Source organism: Chrysemys picta, unplaced genomic scaffold, assembly GCF_011386835.1.
Source record: "Chrysemys picta bellii isolate R12L10 unplaced genomic scaffold, ASM1138683v2 scaf6, whole genome shotgun sequence".
In the NCBI taxonomy this organism is placed as follows: Eukaryota; Metazoa; Chordata; order Testudines; family Emydidae; genus Chrysemys; species Chrysemys picta.
The window spans coordinates 668,333-681,687 of NW_027052713.1; the positions used below are offsets into that span (position 1 = coordinate 668,333).

Here is a 13,355-nt window from a genome sequence, read left to right on the forward strand (position 1 = left end):
AAAACTCGAAAGAGGCTCCTGCACGCACTCACGTACGTGAACCCTAATACTCTCTCAGTCCTCAAAGAGAGACCTCGAGAAGGAGACTTGCTTAAGCAAAGCCACAGGGGTCTCTGAGGTTTCCCTGGCCCTGTGCTCCTGTCCTGCCAGGCTGATGTCAGCATCTCTCTCTGAGGTCACCACCTCCCTAACACATTTGACCAATAAGCTGACATCCTGCAAAAGGCCTTTGTGATGTCACTGCCACACCCAACCAAACCCTGAAGTGCTAATGTCCTGCTGCTGGCCTGACACTTTGAAGGTTTGAGGTTGTCATAACTATAAAGGGAAGGGTAACAGCTGTCCTGTGTACAGTACTATAAAATCCCTCCTGGCCAGAGATTCCAAAATCCTTTTCCCTGTAAAGGGTTAAGAAGCTCAGGTAACCTGGCTGGCATCTGACCTAAAGGACCAATAAGGGGACAAGATACTTTCAAATCTTGGGGAGGGGAAGGCTTTTGTTTGTGTTCTTTGTTTGTGTGGGTGTTCGCCCTCGGGACTGAGAGGGACCAGACATCAATCCAGGTTCTCCACATCTTTCTAAACAAGTCTCTCCTATTTCAAACAGGGCGTGTTAGTTTTCCTTTGTTTTCTCAACTTGTAAATGTACCTTTTCCTAGAGTGTTTATCTTTGTTTGCTGTACTTTGAACCTAAGACTAGAGGGGAGTCCTCTGAGCTCTTTAAGTTTGATTACCCTGTAAGGTTAATTTCCATACTGATTTTACAGAGATGATTTTTACCTTTTTCTTTAATTAAAAGCCTTATTTTTAAGAACCTGATTGATTTTTCCTTGTTTTAAGATCCAAGGAGTTTGGATCTTGATTCACCAGGACTTGGTGGGAGGAAGGAGGGGGGATGGTTAATTTCTCCTTGTTTTAAGATCCAAGGGGGTTGGATCTGTATTCACCAGGGAATTGGTGAAAGGTTTCTCAAGGCTACCCAGGGGAGGAAATTAGCCTTGTGATGGTGGTTAAGCTTAGACGTTTTCAGGCAGGCCCCTACATTTGTACCCTAAACTTCAAAGTGGGCATTCAGCCTTGACACAGGTACTCTCTGTGGATCACCCGACTCAATGCGTCTTCTTTCTAGGAAGCAAGCCGGCTAGACAGTAAAACATCAGAGGCTGCTCCCAATACTACTGTTTCCAAAATTTGTAGACTTTATGGCCACAAGAGACCTTTAGAGCATCTCATCTAAGCCCCTGCATATCATAGGCCTCCTGTATAGTACAATAGTTACTTTTTGGGCGCACACATTCCAGAAAGGCATCTAGTCTTCATTCAATGACATCAAGAGATGGAGAATCCACCACTTTCCCTTTTAGTGAGTGCCAGGGGGCTCCATTTCCCCTTCCACTAGCTCCCCATTTACAGTAAACCAAAGCAGTACCTGCAGCAGGGAGTGGGAGTTGCTGATGGCCTCAGAGGCACAGCCCCTGCAGTGTCTCAGGCACCTGGCGCAAGTGCAGGATGATGCGGAGCTGGTGCATCGCTTTGGCCGTGACGTCCTCCTGCTGCAAGGGAACGAGAACCTGTCAGAGACTCAAACGTCCCGAGGAATCAGGAGGAATTAAGGGCACCTGGAACCAGCAGTATTTCCACCCAGCACCTGCCGACCACTGAGGGATGAATTCACCTCCTCAACCCCAGAATGGAGTCTTCTTGTCCTTTCTAGTAACCTCCAGTGACAACCCCCCTCCTTGTAGGGTGAGCTCCTGCTACCTCTCCCTCAGTACCCTTGACAGCTGTTCTACCTCCAAACCACAGCTCAAGTTATCAGAACCCTCTTCTCCACCCCCACCCAGGTTGGCCAGGGAGGCGGCTCTAGCAGGGGGGGCAGGAGGGATTCTGCCAGCAGTGAAGTGGGTTGCGGGGAGGTTGAGATCTTGCCCCAATCATCCCAGACACTAATGCTAAGCCATAGGATGGCAGCATCTAGTGTCATTGGAGTTCAAGCACTATTTCAACCTCACAGTTTTGGATCAACTTCCCACAAGGGGAGGTGAAGAGCACCCCCAGCAACACACACACACACACACACACACACACACACCACTCCTGGTGGTGGCAGGTGAACAGGAGAAAGGACAAAAGAAGTAAGAGATGAAGAGAAAGGAAGGAGGGATGGAGGAAAAGGTAAAACGAAAATGACAAACACTAATGTCCCCTGTGATTCTACGGGACAAAATCCCACAGAGGGAATAAAATTCTGCCACCTTAACCTAGTGTTTTCCATGCCTAGAATTCAGCTGGCACCAGATGGATCAGACTGAGCAGGTTCCAAAAAGCTCTTGGAGGCTCTTACCTTCTAAATAGGGACGTCTGTTTTCTAGTAAAATCCGTCAAAGGAAAGGAGAAAACTCCAAAGAGGCTCCTGCTCGCACTCACACATGTGAACACTAATACTCTCTCAGTCCTCAAAGAGAGACCTCGAGAAGGAGACTTGCTGAAGCAATAACAGACACTTGGTGGGATAACTCACATGACTGGAGTACTGTCATGGATGGATATAAACTGTTCAGGAAGGACAGGCAGGGCAGAAAAGGTGGGGGAGTTGCATTGTATGTAAGAGAGGAGTATGAGTGCTCAGAGGTCCGGTATGAAACTGTAGAAAAACCTGAGAGTCTCTGGATAAAGTTGAGAAGTGTGAGCAACAAGGGGGATGTCACGGTTGGAGTCTGGTATAGACCACCAGACCAGGGGGATGAGGTGGACGAGGCTTTCTTCTGGCAACTAGCAGAAGTTGCTAGATCGCAGGCCCTGGTTCTCATGGGAGACTTTAATCACCCTGATATCTGCTAGGAGAGCAATACAGCGGTGCACAGACAATCCAGGAAGTTTTTGGAAAGTGTAGGGCACAATTTCCTGGTGCAAGTGCTGGAGGAACCAACTAGGGGCAGAGCTTTTCTCGACCTGCTGCTCACAAACAGGGAAGAATTAGTAGGGGAAGCAAAAGTGGATGGGAACCTGGGAGGCAGTGACCATGAGATGGTCGAGTTCAGGATCCTGACACAAGGAAGAAAGGAGAGCAGCAGAATACGGACCCTGGACTTCAGAAAAGCAGACTTTGACTCCCTCAGGGAACAGATGGGCAGGATCCCCTGGGAGAATAACATGAAGGGCAAAGGGGTCCAGGAGAGCTGGCTGTATTTTAAAGAATCCTTATTGCGGTTGCAGGAACAAACCATCCCGATGTGTAGAAAGAATAGTAAATATGGCAGGCGACCAGCTTGGCTAAACAGTGAAATCCTTGCTGATCTTAAACGCAAAAAAGAAGCTTACAAGAAGTGGAAGATTGGACAAATGACCAGGGAGGAGTATAAAAATATTGCTCAGGCATGCAGGAGTGAAATCAGGAAGGCCAAATCACACTTGGAGTTGCAGCTAGCAAGAGATGTTAAGAGTAACAAGAAGGGTTTCTTCAGGTATGTTAGCAACAAGAAGAAAGTCAAGGAAAGTGTGGGCCCCTTACTGAATGAGGGAGGCAACCTAGTGACTGAGGATGTGGAAAAAGCTAATGTACTCAATGCTTTTTTTGCCTCTGTCTTCACGAACAAGGTCAGCTCCCAGACTGCTGCACTGGGCAGCACAATATGGGGAGAAGGTGACCAGCCCTCTGTGGAGAAAGAAGTGGTTCGGGACTATTTAGAAAAACTGGACGTGCACAACTCCATGGGGCTGGATGCGCTGCATCCGAGGGTGCTAAAGGACTTGGCGGATGAGATTGCACAGCCATTAGCCATTATTTTTGAAAACTCATGGCGATCGAGGGAGGTCCCGGATGACTGGAAAAAGGCTAATGTAGTGCCCATCTTTAAAAAAGGGAAGGAGGAGGATCCGGGGAACTACAGGCCAGTCAGCCTCACCTCAGTCCCTGGAAAAATCATGGAGCAGGTCCTCAAGGAATAAATTATGAAACACTTAGAGGAGAGGAAAGTGATCAGGAACAGTCAGCATGGATTCACCAAGGGGAAGTCGTGCCTGACTAACCTAATTGCCTTCTATGATGAGATAACTGGCTCTGTGGATGAGGGGAAAGCAGTGGATGTGTTATTCCTTGACTTTAGCAAAGCTTTTGATACGCTCTCCCACAGTATTCTTGCCACCAAGTTAAAGAAGTATGGGATGGATGGATGAATGGACTGTAAGGTGGATAGAAAGCTGGCTGGATCGTCGGGCTCAACGGGTAGTGATCAATGGCTCCATGTCTAGTTGGCAGCCGGTTTCAAGCGGAGTAGTGCCCCAAGGGTCGGTCCTGGGGCCGGTTTTGTTTAATATCTTTATTAATGATCTGGAGGATGGTGTGGACTGCACTCTCAGCAAGTTTGCAGATGACACTAAACTAGGAGGCGTGGTAGATACGCTAGAGGGTAGGGATCGGATACAGAGGGACCTAGACAAATTAGAGGATTGGGCAGAAAAAAACCTGATGAAGTTCAACAAGGACAAGTGCAGAGTCCTGCACTTAGGACGGAAGAATCCCATGCACTGCTACAGACTAGGGACCGAATGGCTAGGTAGCAGTTCTGCAGAAAAGGACCTAGGGGTCACAGTGGACGAGAAGCTGGATATGAGTCAACAGTGTGCTCTTGTTGCCAAGAAGGCTAACGGCATTTTGGGCTGTATAAGTAGGGGCATTGCCAGCAGATCGAGGAACGTGATCGTTCCCCTTTATTCGACATTGGTGAGGCCTCATCTAGAATACTGTGTCCAGTTTTGGGCCTGTGGAAGCAGAGAAAGAGCTGACAGGAAGGGGATGCAATGAATGACAGTTCGTTAGCAAGAGTTAGGCTAACTGTAACCCTAATAACGCGAGATTTGTAGAAGCGAGGAATGTGTGAGGTGGGTGAGAAAGAACTGTGTAAGAAGTCATTATGACCTGGTATAGATAAGGTGTAGAAGACCTTGTGTAGATAAGGTATAGAAAATATTGTATGTTGGCAAGAGTCAAAACAAGTGAAGAAATGAGATATCAAGATGGCCTATGTATAAACAAAACGCAGCTGTCCCTCGTTATTTCTGTAATGAAAGGTATAAATGCTTGCTGTAATTAGTTACCTGGGAGAGACGTGCTTAGCTCTCTCCCTCTGGGCAATTGTGAGAGTTAATAAAGCATCTGACTTGCTGTACCTAAACAAATAGTGAGAACTCTGTTTTTCTCCGACAGGCCCCACACAACAAGAAGGATGTGGAAAAATTGGAAAGAGTCCAGCGGAGAGCAACAAAAATGATTAGGGGTCTGGAGCACATGACTTATGAGGAGAGGCTGAGGGAACTGGGATTGTTTAGTCTCCAGAAGAGAAGAATGAGGGGGGATTTGATAGCAGCCTTCAACTACGTGAAGGGGGGTTCAAAGAGGATGGAGCTCGGTTGTTCTCAGTGGTGGCAGATGACAGAACAAGGAGCAATGGTCTCAAGTTGCAGTGGGGGAGGTCCAGGTTGGATATTAGGAAACACTATTTCACTAGGAGGGTGGTGAAGCACTGGAATGCGTTACCTAGGGAGGTGGTGGAGTCTCCTTCCTTGGAGGTTTTTAAGGCCCGGCTTGACAAAGCCCTGGCTGGGATGATTTAGTTGGGAATTGGTCCTGCTTTGAGGAGGGGGTTGGACTAGATGACCTCTTGAGGTCCCTTCCAACCCTGATATTCTATGATTCTATGATTCTATGAAAGCCACAGGGGTGTCTGAGGTTTCCCTGGCCCTAAGCTCCTGTCCTGCCTGGCTGATGTCAGCATCTCTCTCGGAGGTCACCACCTCCCTAACACCTTTGACCAATAGGCTGAGGTCCTGAAAAGGCCTTTGTGATGTCACTACCACACCCACCCATCCCCGGAAGTGCTAATGTCCTGCTGCTGGCCTGACACTTTGAAGGTTTGAGCTACTCTGTGTGGATCACCCCACTCAATGCGTCTTCATTCTAGGAAGCAAGCCGGTTAGACACTAAAACATCAGGGGCTGCTCCCAATGCTACACTCAGTGTTTCCAAAATTAGGAGACTTTATGGCCACAAGAGACCTTTAGAGCATCTCATCTAACCCCCTGCATATCATAGGCTTCCTGTAGAGCACAACAGTTACTTTCTTAGAAAACACATTCCAGAAAGGCATCTAGTCTTCATTCAATGACATCAAGAGATGGAGAATCCACCACTTTCCCATTTAGTGAGTGCCAGGGGGCTCCATTTCCCCTTCCACTAGCTCCCCATTTACAGTAAATCAAAGCAGTACCTGCAGCAGGGAGCGGGAGTTGCTGATGGCCTCAGAGGCACAGCCCCTGCAGTGTCTCAGGCACCTGGCGCAAGTGATGGATGATGCGGAGCTGGTGCATAGCTTTGGCTGTGACGTCCTCCTGCTGCAAGGGAACGAGAACCTGTCAGAGACTCAAACGCCCCGAGGAATCAGGGGGAATTAAGGGCACCGGGAATCAGCAGTATTTCCACTCAGCACCTGCCCACCACAGAGGGATGAATTCACCTCCTGAACCCCAGAATGGAGTCTTATTGTCCTTTCTAGTAACCTCCAGTGCCAAATCCCCTCCTTGAAGGCTGAGCTGCTGCTACCTCCCTCTCAGTGCCCTTGACAGCTGTTCCACCACCAAACCACAGCTCAAGTTATCAAAACCCTCTTCTCCACCCCCACCCAGGTTGGCCAGGGAGGCGGCTCTAGCAGTGGTGGCAGGTGGGATTCTGCCAGCAGTGAAGTGGGTTGCGGGGAGGCTGAGATCTTGCCCCAAGTCATCCCAGACACCAATGCTAATCCACACGATGGCAGCATCTAGTGTTAGTGGAGTCCAAGCACTATTTCAACCACACAGGTTTGGATGAACTCCCCACAAAGGGAGGTGAAGAGAACCCCCAGCAAAACACACACACACACACACACACACACACACAAACCACTCCCGGTGGTGGGAGGGGAACAGGAGAAAGGACAAAAGAAGTAAGAGATGAAGAGAAAGGAAGGAGGGAGGGAGGAAAAGGTAAAACGAAAAGGACAAACACTAATGTCCCCAGTGATTCTACGGGACAAAATCACAGGGAGGGAATAAAATTCTGCCACCTTGAACTAGTGTTTTCCATGCCTAGAATTCAGCTGGCACCAGGTGGATCAGACTGAACAGGATACAAACCTCTCCGAGGCACTTACTTTCCTCAAAGAGAGACCTCAAGGAGGAGACTTGCTGAAGCAAAGCCAGAGGGGTCTCTGAGCTTTCCCTGGCCCTCATGTCAGCATCTCTCTCTGATGTCAGCATCTCTCTCTGAGGTCACCACCTCCCTAACACATTTGACCAATAAGCTGACGTCCTGCAAAAGGCCTTTGTGATGTCACTGCCACACCCAACCAAACCCTGAAGTGCTAATGTCCTCCTGCTGGCCTGACACTTTGAACGTTTGAGCTACTCTGTGTGGATCACCCCACTCAATGCGTCTTCATTCTAAAAAGCAAGCCGGCTAGACAATAAAACATCAGAGGCTGCTCCCAATGCTACACTCCGTGTTTCCAAAATTACTACACTTTATGGCCAGAAGAGACCTTTAGAGCATCTAATCTAAGCCCCTGCATATCATGGGCTTCCTGTATAGTACAATAGTTACTTTTTGGGCACAAACATTCCAGAAAGGTATCTAGTCTAAATTAAATGACATTAAGAGATGGAGAATCCATCACTTTCCCTTTTAGTGAGTGCCAGGGGGATCCATTTCCCCTTCCACTAGCTCCCCATTTACAGTGAGCCAGAACAGTACCTGCAGCAGGGAGCGGGAGTTCCTGAAGGCCTCAGAGGCGCAGCACCTGCAGTGTCTCAGGCACGTGGCGTAAGTGCAGGATGATGCAGAGCTGGTGCATCATTTTGGCCCTGACGTCCTCCTGCTGCAAGGGAACGAGAACTTGTCAGAGACTCAAAGGCCCCGAGGAATCAGGGGGAATTAAGGGAACCTGGAACCAGCAGTATTTCCACCCAGCACCTGCCCATCAATGAGAGATGAATTCACCTCCTGAACCCCACAATGGAGTCTTCTTGTCCTTTCTAGAAACCTCCAGAGCCAACCCCCCTCCTTGTAGGGTGAGCTCCTGCTACCTCCTGCTCAGTGCCCTTCACAGACATTCCACCTCCAAACCACAGCTAAAGTCATCAGAACCCTCTTCTCCACCCCGACACAGGATGGGCTGGGAGGCGGCTCTAACAGGGTGTGCAGGAGGGATTCTGACAGCAGTGAAGTGGGTTGCAGGGAGGTTGAGATCTTGACCCAAGTCATCCCAGACACTAATGCTAAGTCACACAATGGCAGCATCTACTGTCAGTGGGGTCCAAGCACTATTTCAACCCCACAGTTTTGGATCAACTCCCCACAAGGGGAGGTGAAGAGAACCAACAGCACCACACACACACACACACACACACACACACACACACACACACACACACACACACACACACACACACACACCACTCCTGGTGGTGTGAGGGGAACAAGAGAAAGGACAAAAGAAGTAAGAGATGAAGAGAAAGGTAGGAGGGATGGAGGAAAAGGTAAAACGAAAAGGACAAACCCTAGTGTCCCCAGTGATTCTACGGGACAAAATTCCAGGGAGGGAATAAAATTCTGCCACCTTAAACTACTGTTTTCCATGCCGAGAATTCAGCTGGCACCAGATGGATCAGACTGAGCAGGTTCCAAAACCTCTTGGAGGCTCTTACCTTCTAATTTTCAAGTAAAATCAGTAAAAGGAAAGGAGAAAACTCGAAAGAGGCTCCTGCTCGCACTTAAATACGTGAACCCTAATACTCTCTCAGTCCTCAAAAAGAAACCTCGAGAAGCAGACTTGCTGAAGCAAAGCCACAGGGGTCTCTGAGGTTTCCCTGGTCGTAAGCCCCTGTCCTCCCTGGCTGAAGACAGCATCTCTCTCTGAGGTCACCACCTCCCTAACACCTTTGACCAGTACGCTGAGGTCCTTGAAAAAGCCTTTGTGATATCACTGCCACACCCAACCAAACCCTAAAGTGCTCATGTCCTGCTGCTTGCCTGACACTTTGAAGGTTTGAGCTACGCTCTGTGGATCACACCACAAAATTCGTCTTCATTCTAGGAAGCAAGCTAGCTAGACAGTAAAACATCAGAGGCTGCTCCCAATACTACACTCAGTGTTTCCAAAATTTGTAGACGTTATGGCCACAAGAGACCTTTAGAGCATCTCATCTAAGCCCCTGCATATCATAGGCCTCCTGTATAGTACAATAGCTACTTTTTGGGCACACACATTCCAGAAAGGCATCTAGTCTTCATTCAATGACATCAAGAGATGGAGAATCCACCACTTTCCCTTTTAGTGAGTGCCAGGGGGCTCCATTTCGCCTTCCACTAGCTCGCCATTTACAGGGAGACAGAGCAGTACCTGCAGCAGGGAGCAGGAGATGCTGAAGGCATCAGAGGCGCAGCCCCTGCAGTGTCTCAGGCACCTGGCGCAAGTGGCGGATAATGCGGGTGCATCACTTTAGCCGTGACGTCCTCCTCCTGCAAGGGAACGAGAACCTGTCAGAGACTGAAACGCCCCGAGGAATCAGGGGGAATTAAGGGCACCTGGAACCAGCAGTATTTCCACTCAGCACCTGCCCACCACTGAGGGATGAATTCACCTCCTGAACCCCAGAATGGAGTCTTCTTGTCCTTTCTAGTAACCTCCAGTGCCAACCCCCCTCCTTGAAGGATGAGCTCCTGCTTCCTCCCACTCAGTGTTCTTGACAGCTGTTCCACCTCCAAACCAAACCTCAAGTTATCAGAACCCTCTTGTCCTCCCCCAACCAGGTTGGGCATGGAGGCGGCTCTAGCGGGGGGGCCGGAAGGAATTCTGCCAGAAGTGAAGAGGTTGAGGGGAGGTTGAGATCTTGCCCCAAGTCATCCCAGACACTAATGCTAAGCCACAGGATGGCAGCATCTTGTGTCAGTGGAGTCCAAGCACTATTTCAACCCCACAGTTTTAGAGGAACTTCCCACAAGGAGAGGTGAAGAGAACCCCCAGCAATACACACACAGACACACAAACACACACCACTCCTGGTGGTGGGAGGGGAACAAGAGAAAGGACAAAAGAAGTAAGAGATGAAGAAAAAGGAAGGAGGGATGGAGGAAAAGGTAAAATGAAAAGGACAAACGCTAATATCCCTAGTGATTCTACGGGATAAAATACAAGGGACGGAATAAAATTCTGCCACCTTGAACTAGTGTTTCCCATGCCTAGAATTCAGCTGGCACCAGATGGATCAGACTGTGGAGGTTCCAAAACCTCTTGGAGGCTCTTACCTTCTCAACAGGGAAGTCTGTTTTCATAGAATCATAGAATATCAGAGTTGGAAGGGACCTCAAGAAGTCATCTAGTCCAACCCCATGCTCAGAGCAGGACCAATTCCCAGCTAAATCATCCCAGCCAGGTCTTTGTCAAGCCGGGCCTTAAAAACCTCCAAGGAAGGAGACTCCATTTTTTTTCCCCATCTTATATGGAACCAATCACCAGAGACCCCAACCGTCGAAAAATCCCCAAATGTGCTTTGTTGCTTCTAACTAATTTCTAGTAAAATCAGTAAAAGGAAAGGAGAAAACTCGAAAGAGGCTCCTGCTCCCACTCACATACGTGAACCCTAATACTCTGTCAGTCCTCAAAGAGAGACCTCGAGAAGGAGACTTGCTAAAGCAAAACCACAGGGGTCTCTGAGGTTTCCCTGGCCCTGTGCTCCTGTCATGCCTGGCTCATGTCAGCATCTCTCTCTGAGGTCACCACCTCCCTAACACCTTTGAGCAATTCACCTCCTCAACCCCAGAATGGAGTCTTCTTGTCCTTTCTAGTAACCTCCAGTGTCAACCCCACTCCTTGTAGGATGAGCTCCTGCTACCTCCAGCTCAGTGCCCTTGACAGCTGTTCCACCTCCAAACCACAGCTCAAGTTATCAGAACCCTCTTCTCCACCCCCACCCAGGTTGGGCAGGGAGGCGGATCTAGCTGGGGGGGCAGCAGGGATTCTGAAAGCAGAAAAGTGCGTTGCGGGGAGGTTGAGACCTTGCCCCAAGTCATCGCAGACAGTAATGTTAAGCCACATGATGGGAGCATCTAGTGTCAGTGGAGTCCAAGCACTATTTCAACCTCACAGTATTGGATCAACTTTCCACAAGGGGAGGTGAAGAGCACCGCCAACAACACACACACACACACACACACACACACTCCTGGTGGTGGGAGGGGAACAGGAGAAAGGACAAAAGAAGTAAGAGATGAAGAGAAAGGAAGGAGGGATGGAGGAAAAGGTAAAACGAAAAGGACAAAACCTAATCTCCCCAGTGATTCCACGGGACAAAATCCCAGGGAGGGAATAAAATTCTGCCACCTTGAGCTAGTGTTTTCCATGCCTAGAATTCAGCTGGCACCAGGTGGATCAGACTGAAAAGGTTACAAACCTCTCCGAGGCTTTTAACTTCTTAACAGGGACGTCTGTTTTCTAGTAAAATCAGTAAATAGAAAGGAGAAATCTCGAAAGAGGCTCCTGCTCGCACTCACATACGTCAGCCCTAATACTCTCTCAGTCCTCAAGAGAAACCTCGAGAAGGAGACTTGCTGAAGCAAAGCCACAGGGGTCTCTGAGGTTTCCCTGGCCATGCGCCCCTGTCCTGCCTCGCTGATGGCAGCATCTCTCTCTGAGGTTACCACCTCCCTAACACCTTTGACCAATATGCTGAGGTCCTGCAAAAGACCTTTGTGATATCACTGCCACCAATCAAACCCTTAAGTGCTAGTGTCCTGCTGCTGGCCTGACACTATGAAGGTTTGAGCTACTCTCTGTGGATCACCCCACTCAATGCATCCTCATTCTAGGAAGCAAGCGGGCTAGACAGTAAAACATCAGAGGCTGCTACCAATGCTACACTCAGTGTTTCCAAAATTAGTAGACTTTATGGTCAGAAGAGACCTTTAGAGCATCTAATCTAAGCCCCTGCATATCATAGGCTTCCTGTATAGTACAATAGTTACTCTTTGGGCACACACATTCCAGAAAGGCATCTAGTCTTCATTCAATGACATCAAGAGATGGAGAATCCACCACTTTCCCTTTTAGTGAGTGCCAGGGGGTTCCATTTCCCCTTCCATTAGCACCCCATTTACAGTGAGCCAGAGCAGTACCTGCAGCAGGGAGTGGGAGTTGCTGATGTCCACAGAGGCACAGCCCTTGCAGTGTCAACTTCCCACAAGGGGAGGTGAAGAGCACCCCCAGCAACACACACAAACACACACACCACTCCTGGTGGTGGGAGGGGAACAAGAGAAAGCAAGGAGGGATGGAGGAAAAGGTAAAATGAAAAGGACAAACCCTAATGTCCCCAGTGATTCTACGGCACAAAATCCCAGGTGGGCTATAAAATTCTGCCACCTTGAACTAGTGTTTTCCATGCCTAGAATTCAGCTGGCAACAGATGGATCAGACTGCAGACTGAGCAGGTTAAAAACCTCGCCAAGGTTCTTACCTTCTCAACAGGCACGTCTGTTTTCTAGTAAAATCAATAAAAGGAGAAACTCGAAAGAGGTTCCTCCTCGCACTCACATACTTGAACCCTAATACTCTCTGAGTCCTAAAAAGGGAGACCTCGAGAAGGAGACTTGCTAAAGCAAAGCCAAAGGGGTCTCTGAGGTTTCCCTGGTCCTGCGCTCCTGTCCTGCCTGGCTGATGTCAGCATCTCTCTCTCAGGTAACCACCTCCCTAACACCTTTGACCCATAGGCTGAGGTCCAGGATAAGGCCTTTGTGATATCACTGCCACACCGAACCAAACCCTAAGGTGCTAATGTCCTGCTACTGGCCTGACACTTTGAAGGTTTGAGCTACTCTCTGTGGATCACCCCACTCAATGCATCCTCATTCTAGGAAGCAAGCGGGCTAGACAGTAAAACATCAGAGGCTGCTCCCAATACTACACTCAGTGTTTCCAAAATTTGTAGACTTTATGGCCACAAGAGACCTTTAGAGCATCTCATCTAAGCCCCTGCATATCATAGGCCTCCTGTATAGTACAATAGTTACTCTTTGGGCACACACATTCCAGAAAGGCATCTAGTCTTCATTCAATGACATCAAGAGATGGAGAATCCACCACTTTCCCTTTTAGTGAGTGCTAGGGGGCTCCATTTCCCCTTCCACTAGCTCCCCATTTACAGGGAGACAGAGCAGTACCTGCAGCAGGGAGCGGGAGTTGCTGAAGGCCTCAGAGGCGCAGCCCCTGCAGTGTCTCAGGCACCTGGCGCAAGTGGCGGATGATGCGGGTGCATCACTTTGGCCGTGA

At 49.0% G+C, this 13,355-nt stretch overlaps 1 long non-coding RNA gene across 1 annotated transcript; it reads right to left on the bottom strand.

Moving 5' to 3' along the window:
- Positions 1-1,471: 1,471 nt before the first annotated feature.
- Positions 1,472-10,856, bottom strand: LOC135977653 (uncharacterized). Its single transcript, XR_010595092.1, has 4 exons — positions 9,432-10,856; positions 7,784-7,907; positions 6,267-6,390; positions 1,472-1,553 (listed from the first exon to the last, which is right to left on the bottom strand). It is a non-coding gene; the product is annotated as an uncharacterized LOC135977653 (long non-coding RNA).
- Positions 10,857-13,355: the final 2,499 nt, after the last annotated feature.